Source organism: Lissotriton helveticus, chromosome 6 (genome assembly GCF_964261635.1).
Source record: "Lissotriton helveticus chromosome 6, aLisHel1.1, whole genome shotgun sequence".
NCBI lineage: Eukaryota > Metazoa > Chordata > Amphibia > Caudata > Salamandridae > Lissotriton > Lissotriton helveticus.
Window position 1 is genome coordinate 977,011,727 of NC_136067.1, and position 24,961 is coordinate 977,036,687.

Consider the following 24,961-nt stretch of genomic DNA (forward strand, 5'->3'; position numbering starts at 1 on the left):
CGGATTTTGAATTTCTCTCAGAGCGGATTTCATGTTTTACCACCATCAATTTCTCCTTTAACTTTTTCTGCCTCATTACACTCTCATTGTTCCAATATTTTGCATATTGCAAAATTTCATGAACTGACTTATTCTTCCTACAAATCAAATTCTTTTGGATCATCATAATATTCTCAGGCCTCAATCCAGTTACAAACCTGGACACAAAATGTTCCGTGGAGTAGATTTACAATAACTAGTGCATCCCCGCAGATCAGCTGGGATGCACCAGCTATTTTGCACGGCGTTAGGAACCCCTTGTGCCACCTGGATGCGCAGCATTTACAATGCAGCGCACCGTGGCACAAGGAGAGACAGATGCGTGACGGATCTGTCAGGATATAGGTGACTCAGTGCTGGAGTTGTGTTGCAAGAGCGACGTGACTCCAGCACTGCTCAGTGTCGAACTATATCTAACTTGCTGCTTCAAGCAGGTGTAAGGTTTTTATGCGGCGAACACGTAAATGTGACTCAGTGAAATATTGTAGATTTTACTGCGTCACTTTTATGGGGCTTCCTTGCGGCGGAACGCCCACCCTGCATACATTATACCTGACACAGGTATAATGTAGTGCAGGGCTTTACAATTTGATGCATCTCACTAGATGCGTCAAGTTGTAAATGTGTCGCATAGTGGCGCATTGTTTACGACATCTCTCCATCACAGAAGTGACGCAACAGTGTCGTAAAAATTACGCAAGGGACTGGTAAATCTGCCCCCATATCTTTAGGCTACAGCATTTACATTCCACTCTGCTGTTTGAATGCCTGTAACAATCTCTTATAGTAAGCATGAATGATCTCTTTTGTTTCCTGGATAATTGGATCGATCTTGACCCAGTTAATATCTTGGAGTTGCACCTCAGACTTCAAACACATCATTACCTGATCATACTTTCTCATCATTATAGCTGAAGGACCATTAGTCACAGGACCTCTTGTAGGCTCTCTCTCAGGCCACTCTATAGCTATTTTGCACATAATCTATAATTCACTTAAGACCCCACTATAAAACAAGGTGTTCAAATCAGGCCACCAAACCTTCGAAATTTGCACAAACTGCTCAACTTGCTTGTACTACTTAACAGACTTCTCTGTTAATTTAAAGAATTCATTTCTAAATTATGCAAGCTCACTTCCACTCCACAGTACATATATGCAACCTCCATTAGGTACTCCCCATAAAGAAAAGCTTGTAGCTCTCATTTCCCCCTCTAACAGTGGCGGCAGCTCTCCCATTGTTCACTTGGAAGTCATTTTTTTTGACCATTTAACTTCCCACTTCTCTAATTCACTCCAATTTCGAATGCTGTGGATTAATTCCCAAATTTACATAGTCATCCCTGGTATTCTCATATGTTCTATGTCCTGATCACTAAAAGTGAGTTGGGGGCTCTTCTGTAAACGATTGTCTGCTCCAGATCTAGCTCATATATCTGAGTAAATTCAGATAATTTCTTATGGGCTTGTCATGCTCTTCTTGTAACATCCTTACTCGTAAACAAAAGTTCACTCTACTGATAACATTTCAATTCAATCCAATGCAAGACAGCCATTTATCATCCCATCCCATCCAATTCCAGCTTTAATTTTCCCACATCCACCAAACTTACTTTCAAAGTCGACTAAAAAGTTCCCTGACTCACTTCTGTACCCCCACTCTCATTTAATGCAGCATAAACAACATTCAAAAGTCTTCCAATTCCTGAACATTAAGACCAGGATTTACCACAGGGGCTTAAGATACTAATTTTACTTTAGGTGTAAGGCGGTTCCCAAGTAAGTGAACCCATATCTGGTAACCCTGGGAACTACCTTACAGTTCTGAATACAGTCTGATGCACAGATGGGTCAGCACTTGCACCACAAGGAGAACTTGCATTATTCAGACTGAAAGGAACACATTTCCCACCTTCTAACTCATAGAGGTACTCTTTGATGCCTGTTGTTGAGCTGGACAGCGGAGTTTTAAATACCATTTCTGCCAGAGCCAGGTTTATCTTTAGAAACCCCTGATCCAATAGTAACAGGACCTATAAGTGCATCTGATACTGTATAGAGGTGGAGGTCCCAGGAACGCAAGTCACTGGATTTCTTCCTATCAGATTCCAATCAATCAATCAGTAATCTTATGAAGCATGACTATTCACTGGTGAGGGTCTCAAGGTGCTGGGGGGTTCTGTGGTTCAGACAAAGAGTCAGGTCTTGAGATCCTTCCTGAATTACAGCAGGGATGGTGATTGCCTGAGATGCAGAGGCAGGGATTTCCAGGTGTTCGCAGCGTTGTAGGCCCAGAAAAATCTTCCTCCAGCCATGGTCTAGCAGAACCATGGAATGGTAGCCAGGGCCAGTTGGGTGGAGCAGAGATGTTTGGTGGGAGTGTAGAAGGAGAAGTGGTGGTTGAGGTACATAGGTCCGGCATTGTGGAGGGCTTTGTAGGTGTGCGTGAGGGGCTTGAAGGTGACTAATTTGTTGACAGGTAACCAGTGTAGGTCTCTAAGGTGGCCAGAGATGTGGTTGCGGTGTGGTATGTTCAAGATGAGTCTGGCAGGGGCGTTCTTGATGTTCTGCAGTTTTTTTTGGGTTTTCGGATGTGCCGGCATGTAATGCATTGCCATAATCCAGTCTGCTGATGATGAGTGCATGGGCGACCTTTTACCTGGACTCGGTGGGGATCCACTTGAAGATATTAGGAAGCAGATGGAGTATGTGCATGCAGGAGGATGACCGTCATTGATTTGGTGGTTCAAAGAGAGCGAGATGTCCAGGATGATGTAGAGGTTTCATGCGCAGTCCTTAGGTGTGGGGGTTCCAGTGTGTAGTGAAGAAGCCCCCCAACCCATTTCCCTCAAGGACATTGGAAATACAAATTTGCGCCTGTCTCCACCCCAGGGCCTTGACAATCTTCCTTTCCTAGTTTATTCTCCTAGCTGGACTGCCCTACATTTTTTGATTTAACACAAGACAGTCAAATGTCTGTTTCATAATCAATGGATCGGCAGGGTATGATTGTGACCACGCCTGAATTTGAAGAACAGGCGAATGGCATGCATTGTTGTTTGTGAGTGTGTTGGTATGATTCATGTGGTGGCAGACAGTGACACTGGGTGTTTGTTTATCTGTAACTATTGCACTTAAATGTATTTGTGAGGATTTACAATGTTGGTGGTCTACCGACAGCTGGTCTTTTTAATCTCTGAAGGTGATTTTTTCCTTCCTCTTTGAGAGTTAGGAGCATTTGTTCACCAGGTCAACTCAACACTGCTTTGTTTTCTGCTTTATACTCCTCAAAGAGTCAGACCCAACCAGTCACTTTAGAGAACAAAAACACAAATCTAGTCTACACAAATAATGACTCAATGTTTCTCTTGTTGTGCATTCACAGCTTTGTACCACAGGTCGATCTATTACATTTGAGTCAGTACACAGTTGGTATGGAGTCGGACACCTTACTTGGAGTCAGCATGATTAGGATCATTGAAGGAATCAGGGCGTTAGTGTGACTACTTCGAGAACTGCCATTAGAAGAAGGAAGTTTGCAACTTCACTGAAACCAATCGATTTGTTTAAAGTGGCCTACCCAAATCTGTGGAGCGGTGGTGAATGGTGACGGCTGTGTGTTGATTTTACTTGCTTTGGAAAAGGCAATATTGCTGGGTGTGTGTGCTCAGTGTGGTCTAGCTCAAATTTGAAGCTATGTGGTGGTTGTGTGGGGGCATGTTGTAGGTAACTGGAGACAGACATGTGGTCATGAATGATCATCACAATATTATGCATGTGCTGTTGGGCTACATATTATGGTTATGTTTTATGTTGGTGAATTGATGATCATGGCAGATGCAAGTTTGATCAGCCTGATACCGATAGTTACATGCTGCCTCTTTTGTGTGATTTTTAATTGTTGTAACATTTCTCTCACCAATGTTCACACATCAGTCATAAAATGAACGGGTGCAAAAAAGGACTCTTCTTCTTTTCTCTCTTGCACTACCTCTGAGTCTTCTCAGTACCCTTCTTATGAAGTTATTTCTTTCTCGTTGATCCTACGATATCATTTTTGTTTTACAATACACAGGCCCTCTTATCCTGTACCATACTGGAAAAGCAACATAACACTCATGCTTTTACCTTACAGGACCGCATCCGTCAGGCACCCAAGATTGACGGGCAGTTCAAGAAGAATGCAGTGCAACTCTCAATTTGCCGATACAGTATGATCTTTTCTTTTGATAATCGTTAGAACTGTGTATGTTGTTCACTTAACTCCTTTATAATTTGTAATATATTTGCTATCCTTCAAAGCTAGGTAACACAGAACATTTAGATATAATATAACATCTGCCTCTCTGGGGTCAGACTGACAGTTTGGTTTGCATTGCATTTAAGTTACCTGTACTCATTCCTTTGTTTCCTTTTCCTCACATAACAGATTAATTGAGGTTGGCTGCTCCTTGCCCGGATGTATGTTGTATTTGTGCAATGTTTGACTTTGTCATACCTTTCCCCAAATCTGTTTCTCATCCATTTATCAAACCCTTAACCCTCTTTCCCCAGGCTGTGTGATTTATTGAGATGTGACTTAATAATTTACACTATTAATTAACCAGACACTCGGTGTGGTAGATGTGGTGAAAGGAACATCAACTCAGTGCAGGGTCTTCAGCGCTATGTATAGACCACACTTGCCACATTTACCCAATGATGCACAAAAACAGTCTTTAATAATGCCAGCATCATTATTCAGGCACCGTGTTGCTCCAAAGCTTACCCATATCCACTTCAAAGTTTGAGTCAGTTTCATTTGATAACATTTACTACCTCACCGTTGTTCTGAATAATTCAATGTAGCATTGCTTATTATATCTATTGTCTCTCTTCCTAATGTACTAGTAGGCTTGTCTAGTGACTGTCTTGAGTGTTTGTAAAGCTGATATTTAATAATATATAACCCATTAACTCAGTTTTTATTTACATTTTGTTAGTTACCTTCAATGAATACTCCTTATGCTACAGTTGAGTTCACCTAGCAGTCAGTGGGATCTCGCTTCTGATACCTTCACTGTTAGTGCACTAGCATGATACTACTACCACCACCATGGCACCTTGGGACAAACTACAGCCCTCGCTTCATCTTTTTGGGTAAGAAAACTGTGGAGCATTGTTATACTGCAACATAGACAATAGAACCCCCACCCATCCTTAGAGGTCAATATATTTGCTGACTGGAGAAACAAGTATGAGGAGAGTAGTAGGACAAGTGAACCACATACCCAATTTTTTATAAACCATGAGCAGATTTTAAAAACAGGCTGTGGCAAAGGCATCTGTGCAAAGTAAAGTACCCCAAAAAAGATTTCAATCATAATGTAAAATTATGAAATATTTGTTCCCCTAACAATATAAACTAAACACACAATTGGCCCACCCCTCTTCCCAAACAGATCTCCCTGTCCCCAACCAATGCCCCAAAAGAAAGTTGTGTCCAGAGTAAACTAAAGTAAGTCCAAAAATTAAATTGTCCATAAAAACATCCAAATGTCCCAACTTCCACATTCCCACACTCTCCCAACAACAAGTCCCACCCACCAAAAACAGTATTAACAAGCATAGGCATATCCAATAGGCCTCGCCTTTGGGGCCTTATAAGTGTTTAGACAGAACTATTGGCTTTGTTAACATTTTTATATGTGTTGTAGAGCATTGTGAATGTTGTACAGCATGTTTAATAGTTATAATTTATAATTAAAAAAGTGTTATAATCATTTTTGTCACATTATACATAACCTAGAAAACATTATATACAACTGAAGTACCCTAAGAAAAACCAGAATTAACACCAAAAATGTGTTCTAGTTTTTTTTGCAATGCTGTACATTTTTGCCTGCCTGTTCTAATGCTTTTTTGTTATAGTTTTTTAATTTTTGGTGGGGGCAGTTCATCATACTAACATAACATAACGTATATTTGTAAAGCACACTTTCATCCGCAAAGGGGCATCTTGGTGCTGAATAACAGACGTCTATTGATTACCCAACTCAATAGTACTTATTTTCTCGAACTCAGGAAGGATGAAAGGCTTATTGAATTTTCCGGAATTTGGACCTGTGACCATGAGCTCGAACACAGTTCCCAGCAGTGAGCACCAAAACATGTAAAACCGGGGAAACATGGTGTAAGTTGAGCACAGTGCATGCGTGTATAGCACGGAGTAAGTGTAGAACACAGAATATACACCACACATGGAGCACATGGTAAAATGTTTACAATATATGCACAGTAGAGTTCACAGTAGGGCCCTGTTGTGGCAATACATACTTAGAGCACATAAAGCATGGGGTAGAATGAAGCATGTAAAATACAGGTAAGAGGGCGGTAGATGTACAGCACCAAGACCACAGAACAAAGGCTGGCCACGAAACACAAGCTAGTAGTATATTGCACAGAAAACATGTCAAGCACAAAGCATGCGCACACGACAGCCACACACCACAGAGTACACGTACAGCATGCAACGTCGATATGGAAGTCGTTCAGGATGTGGTAGCACATTTAAAAAGTGTGAAAAGACATAAAAACATCCGAGTACACATAAATCAAGTACCTCTCGAAGAGAGTAACCAGAGGTAAGCACACAATATAAGGTAAACGTGGAGGACGTGCTACATGTACAACACAGAGGACACAGAATGAGTGGGCGTGGAGTAAGTTAGTATGATGGGGAGAAAGGGATGAGTGGATTTTAGTAGAAGAGAGCTGGGGATGAATGAGGGCAAGAAGGGGTGATTGATGGCTGGTGGATCAGGGAATGGAGATGAAAGGGGGTGAAGGGGAATGTAGGAATGTGCATGGCTATGAAGGATATGGGGAGGTGGTAAGGGAGGAGATGTAGACCCCATGCAGACGAGCACCATATCGCCAATAAACTCAGGGGTCGAAAGTAACATTGACGCTTTAATTTCAAGTGTATATGATCGCCCAGAATAATTGAAAATAACAGGAGTAAACATGTACTGGGTTGATACTTTCTTTACAAGAACTGAACACTGTGTTTATTTTTTTTTGCAATATATATTCATGTGTCATGTATATTATGTGTTGTGAAAGGTAAATATATATGTAATTTTTGGCGTTCACTTCAGGTCATTAATTCAATTGTTATTATATATAGTCTATCTGTGTGTGTGTGTGTTCAAATATATGTTTTTAAATTGATTACACAAACTTGTAAGAATTTACTATAAAATCATATTGTGAAAATAGAACACATGAGTTTTTCTTTAGGTGTGGATTTAAGTTAACATTAATTGTTGGTCTCATCTTAAGAGAGAGATAGAATTGATTGAAATATCCCTTGCTTTGTTTAAGCAAACTGGTGCCAGAACCACTGTTCCTTTAAAGTACTAATCCCCAGGTTCTGCACAAAACTGGGCTACACCATTGTTCTGGCGCTGGTCTGCAAGGGCTATCTCTCCAAAAATGTTTTAGATTGATGTGCAATGTCAGACACACTTGCATCTTGCATATAGCGAAGAATAGATTGCCAGACTTATACAAAGGCACGAAGAGACATCCTTTTAAGGAGTAACTGTGATACCTATAAATAATACATTAAATGAAAGGTTGACCAAGCTTGAGAAACTGGATAAAGGATTGATAAGAACAAGATTACACGGTCCCCTTCTAACAAAGTATCTTCGGGCGAATATTTTCCCTGTAGGATTACAGATGAGAAATGAGCCTGCCATTTTCATAGAGATACCAAAGTTTTGTGAGAACTTTTTTTTTTATAAATCTTTTTATTATTAGATAGTTAAGTCATATGCAGGATAAATTATGGACATCGACATCTACCATAAATTAGTCAGAATCGTAGAGCTTGTACTGCCACCCGATACTGCAATATAAACAGGATAAATGACGGATATTCATACTTGGAGAGACCAAGAAAAGGAAAAGAAACCAAAAAAGAAAAATAAACAGCGCAACAAGCGCAACTCCCCACCCCCCACCCTGCACCCCTGCAGATACCTTACGCTAGACCCCAACTAGCAGTGTGCCTGTCGCCCCATCTAAACTAAATTAACTAAAAGTAGTAATCGGAGGAGGACCTTCATTCAGGCTCCCGGCCTCTCCCTCCCGCCACATTTGAGCCTCCCCTTTATTTACAGAATAACTAAATATTACTCAAACAGACTGAGAGTCGGGGAATAGTCTTTCGCCAAGTTCACCCCCGTTACCAATGTTTTGTAAGTGAGTCCCACACATCCACCCAGCCAATAAATGTCTCCAAACAGTCAGTTGTTCTCAGCCTTGGCCCGCTCGATCAGGGGCACGGATATTTCCTAGTCGGACTGCCGCCATCCCAAGAGAGTAGAAGGGCCAAAGATAGTCGTCCAGCTGCACACGGAAGCAAGCCGGGAACCACTGGGCATATTCGACCACACTGTCTCTGAGTTCCGTCCGTGCCGACAAGAACCCCCGGCAATGTTTCCAGACCAGTTGCTTAGAGTCCGGGAAGGAGGAAAGGGCCATACACTCAAACTACCCTTGAGTCTCAGTCCGATCAGTCAGTAGACTAGCGCCACGCAGACTTTCCACCACCAGAGCTACTGTTGCGTGCCAGGCTTCATCCAGGACCTTCAGTGGTCAGAAAATAGTAGATGTGTAGTCTAGACACTCCAGAATCTCCGGTTTTCTGGGGCGTACGTCATTGGTTGGTGTGGCTGCTGCGGGCATCATGACTCTCGGTTTGTCGATCGGTGGGGTAATAAACGTTCTCATTAGCCCCAGTTCAGATGTTACAGCGACCAATTTATTTTCCAAGGCTCGGGCTCTCTGGTCCAGGGAAGAGTATAGGTTTCCGATAGCCGCCATGACAGCTCCAATCGTCGGTCCAGCCCCGGCCAGCGCTAATTCTTCTCCCCTATCGTCGACATTCTTACCATCCTTGGACAGGATATATCGACCGAAGTGGTGTGTTCGATCTTTCTGGGTCACTTTGGAGGAGCGAGTCTGATTTGTAATTAGTTCAAACTCGGGCACCGATACGTTCTTCTCTATCGCGGCTTGAGCCCCGTGTCTATAAATATAGACCCCGCTTTGCTGTAAAGTCCCCGTCCAGATGTTAACTCATCGATTTGTTGGGATATTTCAGAGTAATGTTCAGGATTGCGTCCGTATCCTATGGGCCGAGTCCCAAATAATGTCCAAATCGCTCATACTCCGGGCTGCGTGAATTGGGGCGATCCAAATATTTTCCGCCGTGCTATTTTATCGCTCCACTTGCACCACTAATCAATTTAGATGTTTGCCGCTGGAATTGGGCAAAACTCCACCTCCATGGTAGTGGACCGGTCCCTCCCGGACATTTATGGTCGATGTTGTTCAACTAGTGGCCGGCTGCTCCTATACTCGAGGCCCCAGCTCAAATGCTGATGTAGGCCGCAAACTTCAAGGCGACGTTTCTCCATCCTAGAAGCTGGTGGATCACTCGGGATCACTCGATCAGGCGTCATTACAATTCATCTGTACGGGGGTGTTGCATAGGCGCAGGATAGGTAACAGGATCTTGTGGCAGGATAAGGACGTCTGCGGAGCCGGGAGCCTAAGAGGCCATCTTGTGGTACAAAAGGGGGAGGTGATGGACGGAGCATCTGAACTAATCAAACACTCACACCCAGTCAACAGATCTGGGTTTAATCCATCACCGTTCTTTAGCCCACACTGCCACCCCAGTTCAGACATGGCCATATGCAAATTAGTCTGACCCTGTGCCTCATGGGAACAGTCCAGCCCGAACTGCCAAGCCATGCCTTCCCAAGACCGGAAACAAGCTTCCGAGGACAGGTTTCTGGCATTACAGCCGTCTTCAGCCCGGCTTGCTTGAATCCAGTGGCAAAGTGAGCAAGGGACTCACGTCTGAGCATACCCTGCCAACTTATGGTGAACAAAGTGGTACAAAAGGGGGTGGTGATGGACGGAGCAACTGAACCAATCAAACACTCACACCCAGTCAACAGATCTGGGTTTAATCCATCACCGTTCTTTAGCCCACTCTGCCACCCCAGTTCAGACATGGCCATATGCAAATCAGTCTGACCCTGTGCCTCATGGGAACAGTCCGGCCCGAACTACCAAGCCATGCCTTCCCTGGACCGGAAACAAGCTTCCGAGGACCGGTTTCTGGCATTTCAGCCGTCTTCAGCCCGGCTTGCTTGAATCCAGTGGCAAAGTGAGCAAGGGACTCACGTCTGAGCATACCCTGCCAACTTATGGCGAACAAAGTGGTACAAAAGGGGGTGGTGATGGACGGAGCATCTGAACCAATCAAACACTCACACCCAGTCAACAGATCTGGGTTTAATCCATCACCGTTCTTTAGCCCACTCTGCCACCCCAGTTCAGACATGGCCATATGCGAATCAGTCTGACCCTGTGCCTCATGGGAACAGTCCAGCCCGAACTGCCAAGCCATGCCTTCCCTGGACCGGAAACAAGCTTCCGAGGACCGGTTTCTGGCATTTCAGCCGTCTTCAGCCCGGCTTGCTTGAATCCAGTGGCAAAGTGAGCAAGGGACTCACGTCTGAGCATACCCTGTCAACTTATGGCGAACAAAGTGGTACAAAAGGGGGTGGTGATGGACGGAGCATCTGAACCAATCAAACACTCACACCCAGTCAAAAGATCCGGGTTTAGTCCATCACCGTTCTTTAGCCCACTCTGCCACCCCAGTTCAGACATGGCCATATGCAAATCAGTCTGACCCTGTGCCTCATGGGAACAGTCCAGCCCGAACTGCCAAGCCCTGCCTTCCCTGGACCGGAAACAAGCTTCCGAGGACCGGTTTCTGGCATTCCAGCCGTCTTCAGCCCGGCTTGCTTGAATCCAGTGGCAAAGTGAGCGAGGGACTCATGTCTGAGCATACCCTGCCAACTTATGGCAAACAAAGTGGTACAAAAGGGGGTGGTGATGGACAGAGCATCTGAACCAATCAAACACTCACACCCAGTCAACAGATCTGGGTTTAATCCATCACCGTTTTTTAGCCCACTCTGCCACCCCAGTTCAGACATGGCCATATGCCAATCAGTCTGATCCTGTGCCTCATGGGAACAGTCCAGCCCGAACTGCCAAGCCATGCCTTCCCTGGACCAGAAACAAGCTTCCAAGGACCAGTTTCTGGCATTTCAGCCGTCTTCAGCCCGGCTTGCTTGAATCCAGTGGCAAAGTGGGCAAGGGACTCACGTCTGAGCATACCCTGCCAACTTATGGCGAACAAAGTGGTACAAAAGGGGGTGGTGATGGACGGAGCATCTGAACCAATCAAACACTCACACCCAGTCAACAGATCTGGGTTTAATCCATCACCGTTCTTTAGCCCACTCTGCCCCCCCAGTTCAGACAAGGCCATATGCAAATCAGTCTGACCCTGTGCCTCATGGGAACAGTCCAGCCCGAACTGCCAAGCCATGCCTTCCCTGGACCGGAAACAAGCTTCCGAGGACCGGTTTCTGGCATTTCAGCCGTCTTCAGCCCGGCTTGCTTGAATCCAGTGGCAAAGTGAGCAAGGGACTCACGTCTGAGCATACCCTGCCAACTTATGGAAAACAAAGTGGTACAAAAGGAGGTGGTGATGGACGGAGCATCTGAATCAATCTGAACCAATCAAACAGTCCGGGAAGGAGGAAAGGGCCATACAGTCAAACCACCCTTGAGTCTCAGTCTGATCAGTCAGTAGACTAGCGCCACGCAGACTTTCCACCACCAGAGCTACTGTTGCGTGCCAGGCTTCATCCAGGACCTTCAGTGGTCGGAAAATAGTAGATGTGTAGTCTAGACACTCCCGAATCTCCGGTTTTCTGGGGTGTACGTCGTTGGTTGGTGTGGCTGCGGCGGGCATCATAACTCCCGGATTGTCGATCGGTGGGGTAATAGTCGTTCTCATTAGCCCCAGTTCAGATGTTACAGCGACCAATTTATTTTCCAAGGCTCGGGCTCTCTGGCCCAAGGAGGAGTATAGGTTTCCGATAGCCGCCATGACAGCTCCAATCGTCGGTCCAGCCCCGGCCAGCGCTAATTCTTCTCCCCTATCATCGACATTCTTACCATCCTTGGACAGGATATATCCACCCAAGTGGTGTGTTCGATCTTTCTCGGTCACTTTGGAGGAGCGAGTCTGATTTGTGATTAGTTCAAACTTGTGCGCCATTACGTTTTTCTCTATCGCGGCTTGCGCCCCGTGTCTATATATTTAGACCCCGCTTTGCTGTAAAGTCCCAGTCCAGATGTTAACCCATCGATTTGTTGAGATATTTCAGAGTAATGTTCAGGATTGCGCCCGTATCCTATGGGCCGAGTCCCAAATAATGTCCAAATCGCTCATACTCCGGGCTGCGTGAATTGGGGCGATCCAAATATTTTCTGCCGTGCTTTTTTATCGCTCCACTTGCACCAGTAATCAATTCGGATGTTTGCCGCTGGAATTGGGCAAAACTCCACCTCCATGGCAGTGGACTGGTCCCTCCCGGACATTTATGGCCGATGTTGTTAAACTAGTGGCCGGCAGCTCCCATACTCGAGGCCCCGGCTCAAATGCTGATGTAGGCCGCAAACATCAAGGCGACGTTTCTCCATCCTAGAAGCTGGTGAATCGCTCGGGATCACTCGATCAGGCGTCATTACGATTCATCTGTACGGGGGTGTTGCATAGGCGCAGGATAAGTAACAGGATCTTGTGGCAGGATAAGGAGGTCTGCGGGGCCGGGAGCCTAAGCGGCCATCTTGGTCTCCAGCTTGGCTCCTCCTCTTTGTGAGATTTTTAGTTGTGTTGCCAACAACTGCTCCAGGCACTGGATGGTACTTGGGATTAGAAACGGCATTGAAATATATAAAGAAATAGATGAAGGCAATAGAAGACCCAGGAAAAGAGATTGTGGATGAAAGGTCACTCACTAATGGAAAAAAAGCCCTTGAAAGACTAGACAAAACTGTAGCAGAATTCAATACCATCACGCTGAACAGGAAAATAGATAAACTAGCCAAAGATTTACAGACATACGACAAAAAAGTCACTTATCCATACACAGCAGACTAGTATTACCAATAGGACACTCAGGGTCACTATTTGAATAGAGGTAGACAAGGAGGCCGATAATTTAAAACTTTCTCAAAGTCCTCCTACTCTAGTGGTCCCGACAGTGATTATGACAACAGTGACCCATATGTGAACCATTAGCACTCAACTGCAGGCCCAAGTTATCAGGGAGCAAATCACCAGGTGACATCATACATGTGGAAGAGGTGTGGCGCCGCGGCCAGGGCGACTGACTCCGGAATCTGGGGATCACGGTTCGATCCCCAACTCCGGCAGCAGATTAGCCCAGCACCATGTGACTCTGGGCAATAGCTTGCATAATCTTCCCGACGGCCCCCAGCGCCTAGAGACCCTTACGGGTGATTGTGCGCTTTACAAATGTGGATTATACCCAGAAATAACATCTGGTCCTTTTTTAGGGGACCCCAGATGGACAACACACAAGGGTGGGGGACCTCCACAAGGGTGGACAGAGAACAGAGGACAAGACAGAGGAAAGAACTGGGGTTGGAACAGGGACCGCAGGAGGGGCAGGAGATCGGTGAGATTCTACCATTTTCATATATAATTTTATTTTGATTTATATAAAATCACAAAAGTTAAAGCACATGTACCAAATACATATTAAAAACAGTGACTGGGCAGCGCAAATAGTTATATAAAAATAAACCAGTATATACAGTCTAGCAGCTAATTTAAAAAATTTAAAACTGAGTGTGTATATACTAATTAAAAACGTTGAGACATTTTTTTAAAAACAACTAAAAAAGCCATAGTTCATTGCTTAATTTTAGCTCAAAGCTATAATGAATGGTACAATTAAACTGGGAAATTAACACTAGAAAATAATTCAGATTTAAAGGGGCCTCACTGGAAGTGAGCCTTGGCTTCCACATTTTTCTCTTTCCAGCGAAGCACCCATACCCACCCTAGATACTTTGCTACGGCTACCACAACTGGAACAACCCCAGAAGATTTGAAAATTCGAAGGACCTCCATACTGGACCTAATACCCATATTAGCACAGGTTGGTTTCAGCCACCTCCTCCTTGGTTTGCTATAAGCAGGGCAAGCAAAAAAAATATGAGCTATAGTTTCTCCAGTGTCAACACAGAACGGTCAGTTGCTAGATTGTATATTGGCCCACTTGTTCATAAACTTGTTGGTAGGGAGCATCCCCACTCTAAACTAGTGGAACAGCTTCCTATCACGAGTCAATGAAATGATTTCCCAGTACTCCTCTAGTTTGGGCTCCTGCTTCACATGCAAAAAGGCACTAGAAAGAGCAGTGCCAGAGGAGGACTGGATACGTTTCATATTAGTATGAGAGAAACAAGGACCCCCTGAACCATGAATAACACGATTCCTAGGACAGGGGTAAATGCAATGTTAATTTTGCATAATACACCCTATATCATTAAGTCAGATGATATAGAGAAAACTTTTTGCATCAAGGTGTAGTTTTAATGATCTTTTAGATTCAGTGTATAACTACAATAGATAGCAAGGAAAGACTATCGATTTTCAATTATACGCTGATAACGCAAATGGAAGTGATGCGTTATACGCGGATGCGGTTGTAAAGATGTTTGTTTACAATGTTCATTTAGCAGATAATTAAAACATATGTAATACAATCTGTTGTACATATTCCGTTATTAATTATACATTTATCTTTCCATGATTCGGCAAAAAGAAGGGGAAAAAAGAGTGGGGGATTTTATGGAAACCTAATGAAGTGACTCAAGGAGATGAAAGGAGATGGAATTCCTGCAAGGAATTAATTATACTCAAGAGCTGAGATTTTTGATAACGTAACTACAGCCAAAAAGGAGGACAAGAAAAGGTTTTATTTATATTCCTATTCTAAGGACAAAGCACCCTAAAGTTTCGGCAGTGATATGATAATCAAAACTATTATTTGGAAGAGGGAGAGTGCTTATATAAAGCCAGTCTTAAATCATAGCATTCTCCCACGGTATGTCACAGTTTAAACCATTCTTGAAAGTGTCCAAGGAAAGAATCCAAAAAACTTCATTTTTTTTACGTATTTTCTTACCACCTTTATTTTCTGGAGTGTTAATTTTCTCCAGAATTCTCCATCTAATATCCTCTGGGGTGTGATTTTGTTCAATATAGTTTTTTACTAGAGGGGCCATTAATTTAGCTGTACGAATTGCAGAGCGATGTGCAGTTATTCTTGTTTGAATGGCCCTTGCCGTTTCACCCACATACCCTAAGTGGCTAGGGCAGAGGATGAGATAGACGATGTTCTGTGTCTTGCAATTCCACATATGAGACGCCTTGATATTTAAACCATTGTGGATCAACGTTTCATATAAATGGAATTGTGATAAAGAAGTGTAAAAATATTTTTTATATGATTTTTTGCTTACAGAATATTGTGGCTATTCCTGAAGAAGGCGTGAATACGCCGAAACGCGCATCAAGACATATGTTGATAGATTTTGCCACTGTTTAAAGTACTTTTTAAATTGAAATTGAATTCTTGTTTTCGATATATAATATTGTATGTATTGTGTCAATCCCGTTTCTTTTGGGATTTTTTATTTATTATTAAAACTACAATTGTTTATATCATTTGTTGTTTCTCATACTCAATATTGTGCCACATTCATAACGTGTTTACTAGTATTCATAATTTAGATTACCTAGGAATGATACTTCCCGATACGTTTCATATTAACCATGGCCCATTAGACAGCTTTGAACTCCGATTTTGAAAGAAATATACTATCAGCTGGGGAAGTCCACAAGTGGACCAAACTCATATCTGACAGTATTTTGTGAACTTTCCTAAACCACCCGAGTTTCTTGTTGAAATCCAAGTCCTTGACTTCCTGCAATGCTTTGGCATAGTGGATGAGTTCTGGGGTAGCCCATAATCTTCTCCAATAAGCCACCAACCTGTAGTGAGCCACTTCTCTAAAGGAGTTACATCCTAGGTCCAAAAACAGGGGACTAAGGCGATTGATTGTGGAAGACCAGTTATAGAGCGTCGAAATTTGTTCTGACCTACGACTAGACTGTCAACATTGGCATAGCCCCACAGCTCTGCTCCGTAAAGTATCGAAGCACCGATTTTGAATTTGTAAAGCTGGAGCACCGGTGCAATGGGTTTCGTGTGGGAGTGCCTGTGTTCCTTCAGAAGGGCGCCCGTGAGTTGAGCATGTCTAACCGCTTGTTGAGTGACCTGTGGTTTCCAGGTGACCTTCCTATCTACTAAGATGCCCAGGTAGGAGAAGGTCTCGGTTTATTCAAGGGTTCCCTCATTCATGCGGACGGCACCAACAGCTTTGGGGGAGTTCGTCAGTACCATGTACTTGGTCTTGTCAACATTGACAACAAGTTCATGTTCCAGACAGAACTCCTCAAATCTGGCCAGGGCACGCTGAAGGCCCTGTCTGGTCTTTGAAAGTATGAGGGTGTCGTCGGCAAACATTAATAGTGGTATCTTGTTCCCCGCTAATGTGGGTGCATCTGTGGGGAAATCCTTGAGGTAATTTACCTCCCCGTTTTTATATATAGAAAGGAGGGTGGGAGCTAGGACACACCCTTGTCTCACCCCTCTATCAACCGGGAATTTTTGCGTGGTATTGCCCCTCTCATCCCATCTAACCTGAGCAAAATTATTAGAGTATAGTTTCACCACAAAAGCCAACAGGTCAGCCGGCATGCCCAGTTGTTGTAGTGTGCTCCCCATCTTATTGCGTTGGACCTGGTCGAACGCAGACTTAAGGTCCACGAACGCTGCATAGATAGTACCCTTCCCTATAGTCACAATGCACCAGTATAACAAAATGAACCTCATAACCTGGTCCGCAGTGCTTGTGCATTGCCGGAATCCTGCCTGGAGATTCGAGAGAATGGCAGAATCATTCAGCCAGCCCTGGATTCTGCACAGCACAACCCTGGCAACAACTTTTTGGATACAGTCTATTAGGCTGATGGGCCTATAGTTAGCAGGTTGGGATCTATCCCCTTTTTTATAGATGGGGGACCTCCACAAGGGTGGACAGAGAACAGAGGACAGGACAGAGGAAAGATCGGAGGTTGGAACAGGGACCGCAGGAAGGGCAGGAGATCGGTGAGATTCTAGCCTCAAAGACATGGAGAGATCAAAACCAGGAGGTAAACATACGCAGGTAGTAGGCACAGTTGACTTTTCCCGAAGAGATGACCATACCAATCCTGTCATCAATTCATCTAAATATACTCTTTCCCCCATTGAGTTATCCGTCCTTTCCAAAGGGTTGAGTTATGTACCGAGTGCACCAAGTAACAGCTTTGCGACAAAAATAGAATTGTACAGTTTTTTTCGCAAGATATGATTGAAACATTTCTACTACAAACATTCAAGGCCTATGAATACTAACAGGGCACCAGCAACTCCCTTGCGAATACCATCAACTTTCTCCCCACCCACACATCTAATGTCCAACAAAATTCTCGCCTTTGAACATGTAGACTACAGGATGGTGTTAAATTGTATGACACCAAAAAGTATATCAATCATAACATCAGTAAGGAGGTAACATCTAGCTTGGAAACACTGAGAAACAACCTGGACCTAGTAGTAAAGCCAGCCGACAAGGATGGATCTATTGTGGTTCAAGGAAGAGAGGACTATGTCGCTGAGATTCAGACACAATTACAAGTGGTTACAAATTAACAAAAAGTCAGGGGAGATCCCACCAAGGAAGTTTCCACATTGATACACACACTAACTACACAAGGATTGGAGGAAGGGTATCTGAGCCAACTAGAGTATGGTTACCTTAATCAAAAAGAGCCCTGTGTCCCTACAATCTATAACCTCCCGAAAGTTCACAAAAATTGGGATGAACCGCCGAGGAGACCCGTCGTGTCTGGATGTGGATCAGTCTTGGAACCTCTGTGCCGGTATGTGGATATTTTTTCTACAACGGTGGGTGGCCAAGACTCGATCATACATCTGTGACATGATGGAAGTCATTAATTGAGTTGAGGGCCGCACCTATGATGAGGATAAACAGATACTGGTAACAATGGACGTGGCCTTGTTATATACGAGTATTCCACAATGAGAAGCCCTAGCTATAGCCCATGAGGTCCTAGAATGCAGATAAAGACCCCATAGATTACCTACTGACTTTATCATTGCCTTACTTGAATTGGCAATGACAAAGAATTTCTTCATTTTTCAGAAAGATTACTTTTACCAGACCAAAGGTGTGGCCATGGGAGCCGGTTTTGCTACGGAAATAGCCAATCTGTAAATGGACAACTATGAGGACAGGAACATCTACAATGCCAATAACCCTTTCACAGAGAACATAACTCTGTGGAAGAGGTTTATCGATGATGTCCTCATGATTTGGACTGGTGACTCCACCACCTTAGAAGAATTTTGCATTTGGCTCAATTTACGATCCGAAGATATTCAGATGACTATGACTTACAGTACAGAGAAGGTCAATGTTCTTGACCTAACTTTACACAGTGAGAATAATGAGCTTTGCACAACCCTATATAGGAAGCCATTAGAAAGAAATACACTATTGGGATATAGGAGTAACCATCCGAGAAACCTGTGAGATAATCTGCCCTACAGGGCAATTCCTGAGGATCCACAGGAATTGCACACGTAGGGCTGATTTCTTTAAGGAGTCTGACTCTCTCCTACAGAGACTTTTAGAACAAGGGTACCCACGCAGTCTTCTGAAAAGATCTAGAAAGCCAGTGTGCTACTCTCATAGGGACATACTACTACAAACTAAGACAAACAAAACCACTGACGATAATCAAAATGTCTGCGTCTCTACTTTCAGCAAAAGGAGCACTAAAAATAAGAGAATTATAAATCACATTTGGCACCTAGTATAGGACGAAAAAGGTAGCACAGAGCATCCCTTGTTTGCATTTAAACGAGACAGGAACATTAAGGATTATGTAGTCAGCTCATACCTTAGAGATGAACCAGTACCTGACACACGTTCCCTCCTAATGTTACCACAGCTCCAAGGACACTATAAATGTGTACAGTGCAAAGCCTGTGAGTTCACTGTTGAATAAAAAGGAATTTACTCACAATTGAATTGATTTGAATTGAATTGAATTGAAGTTCTATTTCTATAGCGCATGGCTACCCTGAGGCCTCCCAGCGCTGATTAATAGAATGGCTGGGAAGATCAAGCCACGGTGCTAGGGAAGCGTCCCGAACAGATGGGTTCTTAAAAGCTTCCGGGAAGCCAGAAGATTATCGGTCTCTCGGCGGGCAAGGGGGAGAGATTTCCAAATCTTTGCAGCATTAAACGAGAAGGAGTGTCCGCCCCATCTCGCTTTACATATCTTCTTAGTGGTGGCCAGGCACAAAGAGCTGGAATGCAGGGTTGTGTGAGGGAGATAGGGGGGTGATCATTGAGTGCATAATTGCAGAGCCAGTCTTCCAGATGGCTTTGTGGGTCAAACACATAGCCTTAAACTGTATCCTGGCTGAAATCGGGAGCCAATGGAGTTTCCTCAATGCTGGTCTTGCAGACTGCAATCGCGGGGGTTGAAAGAGCAGGCGGGCTGCGCAATTTTGTGTTAGTTGCAGTTTGTTGATCGTAGCTTGGAGGGCTCTGAGATATAAAGCATTCCCGTAATCCAGGCGAGAGAGTATAAGGGCCTGAACCATAATTCTTCTTGCCTGGAATAAGAGGAGGAGGATGATTTTACGCAGCATTCTCATCAGTCCATTGCAACAAGCTGAGAGTTTGGTTTCTGGTGGGTGAAATCGAGAGAGCTGTCGAGCCACATTCCGAGGCTCTTTATCTGTGTCTTTGGGGGTGAAGCGGAGCCTAAACAAGCTGGCCACAGGGAGGCGGGGACAGACGACGATGGATTACCCAACAGCATGATTTCTGTTTTGTCCCATTGAGTCTTAGGCATGAAAGTTCCATCCAGTTGGCCACCGCGTCTTGGCAAGGGCCTAGGGTGATAGATGACCCCTCAGCATGATTTAAGAATACCACTAGCTGAATGTTGTCTGCATAGGTGACGATCTTGATGCCAAATGGATGGACAATCCCCACCAATGGACTCATATAGATATTAAAAAGCGTGGGGCTCAGGGGCTCAATGGCAAGAAATACTAATTACACCATCATACAAATTGTAATACAAAGGACGTAATCTATCTAATCAAGTGTCCATGCCAGAAAGTGTACATAGGTCAGAAAAAGCAAAGGATTAACACATGTATCTTGCAGCATTGCTCTCGCATTCGCTGCAAGGTACAAGGGGCTCCTCTGGTGGAACATTTTAGTGAAGGACACAGTATCAACAGCATTTTAACCCGATCCCCACAAGTGGGCAGTCAGGTCACGTCTAGTTTCCTGACACACGAGGACGCTTGGAACAGACGTAGGCAAGCATAGGCATGACTAAATCTATTTAAAGGACGTAACCCCGGTTTTTCACTTCGAAGGATGGAAAGCCCAAGGTAAGATGCTGCCACAGACAGCTCGACACACTGTGAGTTGCTGTTTTTGTGTTTTTCTGGTATTCAGGCCTCTTTGCCAAAGCGCCGGGACACCCTTTGGGGTAGCCGTGCGCTATAAAAGAGTGGTATAACATAACATAACATAACACTGAACTTGAATTATGACATGTGCCTTAGGCTAACCAATGGAATTTTTAGTAAGGGTCTTAACCCCTTTTTCACATTTCATTTTTAGAAGTATCCAAAGGCCATTAATCAGCCTTGGATACCATTGTGAAGTTTGTTTTTGGAGGCGGAAGACCCCAACAGGCAATAACTTGAAATGTAAAGAAATGCATCCATGGAACCTCGTGGGCTATACGCCGAAGGTTAGTGATTATTCTTCACTCTATAAACCTTGGTAATTGTTGTATCTGACTTTAGCACTATCGGACTATTTAATCGTTAATAGCCATTATCCTATTGTGTAATACAGGAAAGCTTTGCCCAAGATTAAATCCTATTGAGTGACCTGAAGGCAAACGTCAGAATCAGGACATCCGTTCATGCATGAGTACAAACTGCTGTGCTGAATATTTATCAGGGTGGAACCTATTTTAAGGTGAGCAGAGACCTGTGGTATCTCCACTTCTGATTCTTTGTCCAAACCTTACCATATGCTAAAGTGCAACCATTTGTTTTTTTCTAAATAGGCCACACACAAATCTAATATCTACTCCTGAAGAAGACCCCATACAGATGAGCACAATACCGACAATAAACCCAGGGGTCGAAACAACGCAGCTCTAATGTCACGTGTATATGAACGACCAGAATAATTGAAAATAATAGGAGAAAACATGTACTGAGTTGATACTTTCTTTACAAGAACTGCACACTGTGTTTATTTGTTTTTGCAATATATTTTCATGTGTCATGCAAATTATGTTTTGTGATATGTAAATATTTATGTAATCTTTGGTGTTCACTTCACGTCATTAACTCAATTGTTGTTATATATAGTCTATCTGTGTGTGTGTTTGCACATATATGTGTTTACATTGATTACACAAACTTATAATAATTTACTATAAAATCATATTGTGAAAATAGAACACATGAGATTTTCTTTTGGTTTGGATTTAAGTTAACATTGATTGTTGGTCTCATCTTCAAAGAGAGATACAATTGATTGAAATATCCCTTGCTTCGTTTAAGCAAACTGGTGGCAGAACCACTGTTCCCTTAAAGTACTAATCCCCAGGTTCTACACAAAACTGGGTTACCCCATTGTTCTATACCGACCTAAAAAGGGGGCAGAAGAGGGCACTAGCGTCAGGCTAGGAGTTTCTTAAGGTGCTTATCCATCCATTTCTGCCTGGCTTCCATGCATGCCAGCCTCTGCATAAAGCTGCGCTCAAATGCACAGAAATTGAGGGGGGTAGTAGTGATGGTATGACGGTGGGCGGCTGCCATGGGACTGTGGCGCCAGGGGACCGGAGGCATTGAGGTCTGGCTGGGGTTCTGGGCATCTGCAGCTGCTCTACTGCCGCCTTCTCCTCAACCACAAGCCACTGGTATTGTGGCCTGATGGCCTCCAGTTTCTTCGATTGTGTCGAGGCTACTATCTCCTGCCTGTTAGGACCAGCAGGATTAGCTATATCAAAAAAGAAAAAAGACAAATTGTAAACAATGCTCTTAGCAAAATGAATAATGTAGTGGCACAAAAGAAGTACATGTGCTGGTATCCTTGGGCCATTCGATTTTGATGTGATTAGAGTTTCAACATAATGCACTATGGAGTACACAAGTATTTTTCTCTCTCTTGTTGTTGTAAATTAATGGAGGCATGCTAGCTCAGCTGGTTCCCTAGTCATACTCAAATTACTTTGCTACTGTCTGCAAGTGGGACAACAGTAATAGATAATTCTTTTATTCCTATGGCCATGCTCTTTCAAAAAGTCCTTTCAAATTTCCCACGATTACAAAACAGATGAATATTATGAATGATATATGTCACGTGAGGTACTATGGAATCAATCATGCAGACATCATCCTGTGTGACATAAAAAGTTGGTGGGAAAAGCTATGCACTATAGTACAGTGAAAGGATTAAGGAACAGGATATTGCATTTGGCACATTCGTCACAGACTATCCCATCCACAAAAGTCAAGGTATTTACTATTAGTCCCACTTTACTCTCTGGCCTCACCCTCCATCACTGCACTTTGAAATTACTTTTTTTCCCACCAAAATAGATTTGCTTGGTATTAAGGAAAGGAATTATTAACTTAATATACTGCTGAAAAGTTAGAGGGATTAGGCCAGGTAGGTAGAAGTTTCACAAATCATCATCATCATCATGTCCCTACACTGTGGCTAGTAGTGAGCCACTGGTTGGCAAATGTTTAAAGGGAAACATTTCAACAGATGTAATCTGTTATGGAAGCCATAATAAAATATATCACTTAGCTAGAAAAATGTGGCACACGCAAATAATGTTTTTTTCAATTTTTGCGGAAGGCTGGGACAGACCTTAGGAACGGACTTATGTGCTAGTAAGTGACTTAGTAGGCACTGGGTGGGAAAGGAAGCACACCCTAATTTTTGCATTGCCATGAACTTTGTAAATGGCACACTAACTGAAGCAGATGCACATTGCACAGCCAACAATGCATGCCATCCAATTAAACTATGCAGTCGAATTAGACCATGCAGCTGAAGTAGGGCAGTGAGGATGGGGTGAGTAGTAAAAGGAAGGGGTAAATGCACAAAGGGAGGTGTGTGGAAGTGAGATAGGGACCCGGTGAGGGTTGTGGAGGCCTGATAGGACTCAAGCAAAGAATTGGAGTGTCTGGGGCAAATGAGTACGGTAGGGTAGTGAAAGGGAGTGCGGGAGGGAATGTGTAGAAGGGAATTTCACTGGTAAAACTTTATGGGTATGGGAGGAGGGAGGGTATTGATGATGGATGGGTAGGAATCGGATACATACATTATGTCGTCCATGAAAACTATTGAGAGTCAAGGGAGTACTAAAGAACAACAAAGGAGTGGCAAAAACTAATAATAAAAAAAGTTAAGAGGGTTACCATATCCAAGATGTTCCTATCTGGATAATCGGTCTCCAAGAAGACCGCAAATGCCATTTGAAGAAAAATTAGATTACACGAGGGAAGGACACAAGGGAGTGTTAGACTAGGTAGAAAGCATTAATTGCTTTTAAGAAAAAAATGGCGGCCTGTACTCAAAAGTGAATTTAATAAAGAGTCAGACCCCAATTATTAAAAACTAGTGATTCGGACATTAGTGGCCATCTGTTTGAGCCAAATATGTCCATTGTGAATTAAAGGTTGACATGTTTCTGCTTTCCAAATGCTGTCAGCAAAGCTTTCATTAGGACAGAAAAAATTATTCTAGCTTCCCAGGCGGTATACGCACCCTAAGGCGTACCCTAACCTTGGAAATGTTGGTGCAAGTGGTGGTAAACTCACAAAGGGAGGGGTGTGGAAGTGAGATAGGGACCCAGTAAGTGTTGTGGAGGCCTGATAGGACTCAAGCAAAGAATTGGAGTGTCTGGGGCAAATGAATACGGAAGGACAGTGAAAGGGAGTGCGGGAGGGAATTTCACTGGTAAAATGCCATGAGTTGGGAAGGAGGAAGGGTATTGATGAAGGGTGGGTAGGAATCGGATACATAAATTATGCTGCCCTTGAAAACTATTGTGAGTCAAGGGAGTAGTCAGAAATACCACCTCAACCCTTTGAATCAAAGCCTTGATTAAACCACTCCAAGCAAGCAAAGAGGTGAGAAGAACTTTCCTACACATGAGCTCCCTAGTCCCTTATTTCTTCTTCATTCCAATTGTTTATCCATTCATCATTGCATTGTTCTCATAGTATTATTATTTGTCACCCACAGCTTTGCTACTCACCGTTTAAGTTTTACATTCGCTCATTCAGTCTTCAACATTGAACATCACCCATCCATACATCCATCCAAGCATGGTTTTCAGTGTCAACTAACCTTTCACCAACATACAAGTCATTTACCCACCAATGCATCCTTTCACCCATCAAACCCACCTGAGGATTCCATTCAGCTACCCAGGCAGGCGACCTTTCACCCAAACCTTTTTACCCACCCAGGCAGGCATCCCTTCACCCATATACAATTTCATCCATTCTTCACCTTATAAAGCATGGTCTCAAGGTACTGGGGGGTTCTGTGGTTCCTTCTAACAGTCAGGTCTTGAGATCCTTCCTGACTTATAGCAGCGATGGTGACTGCCTGAGATGCAGAGGCAGGGAGTTCCAGATCTTCGCAGCGTGGTAGGCCCAGAAGAATCTTCCTCCAGCCATGGTCT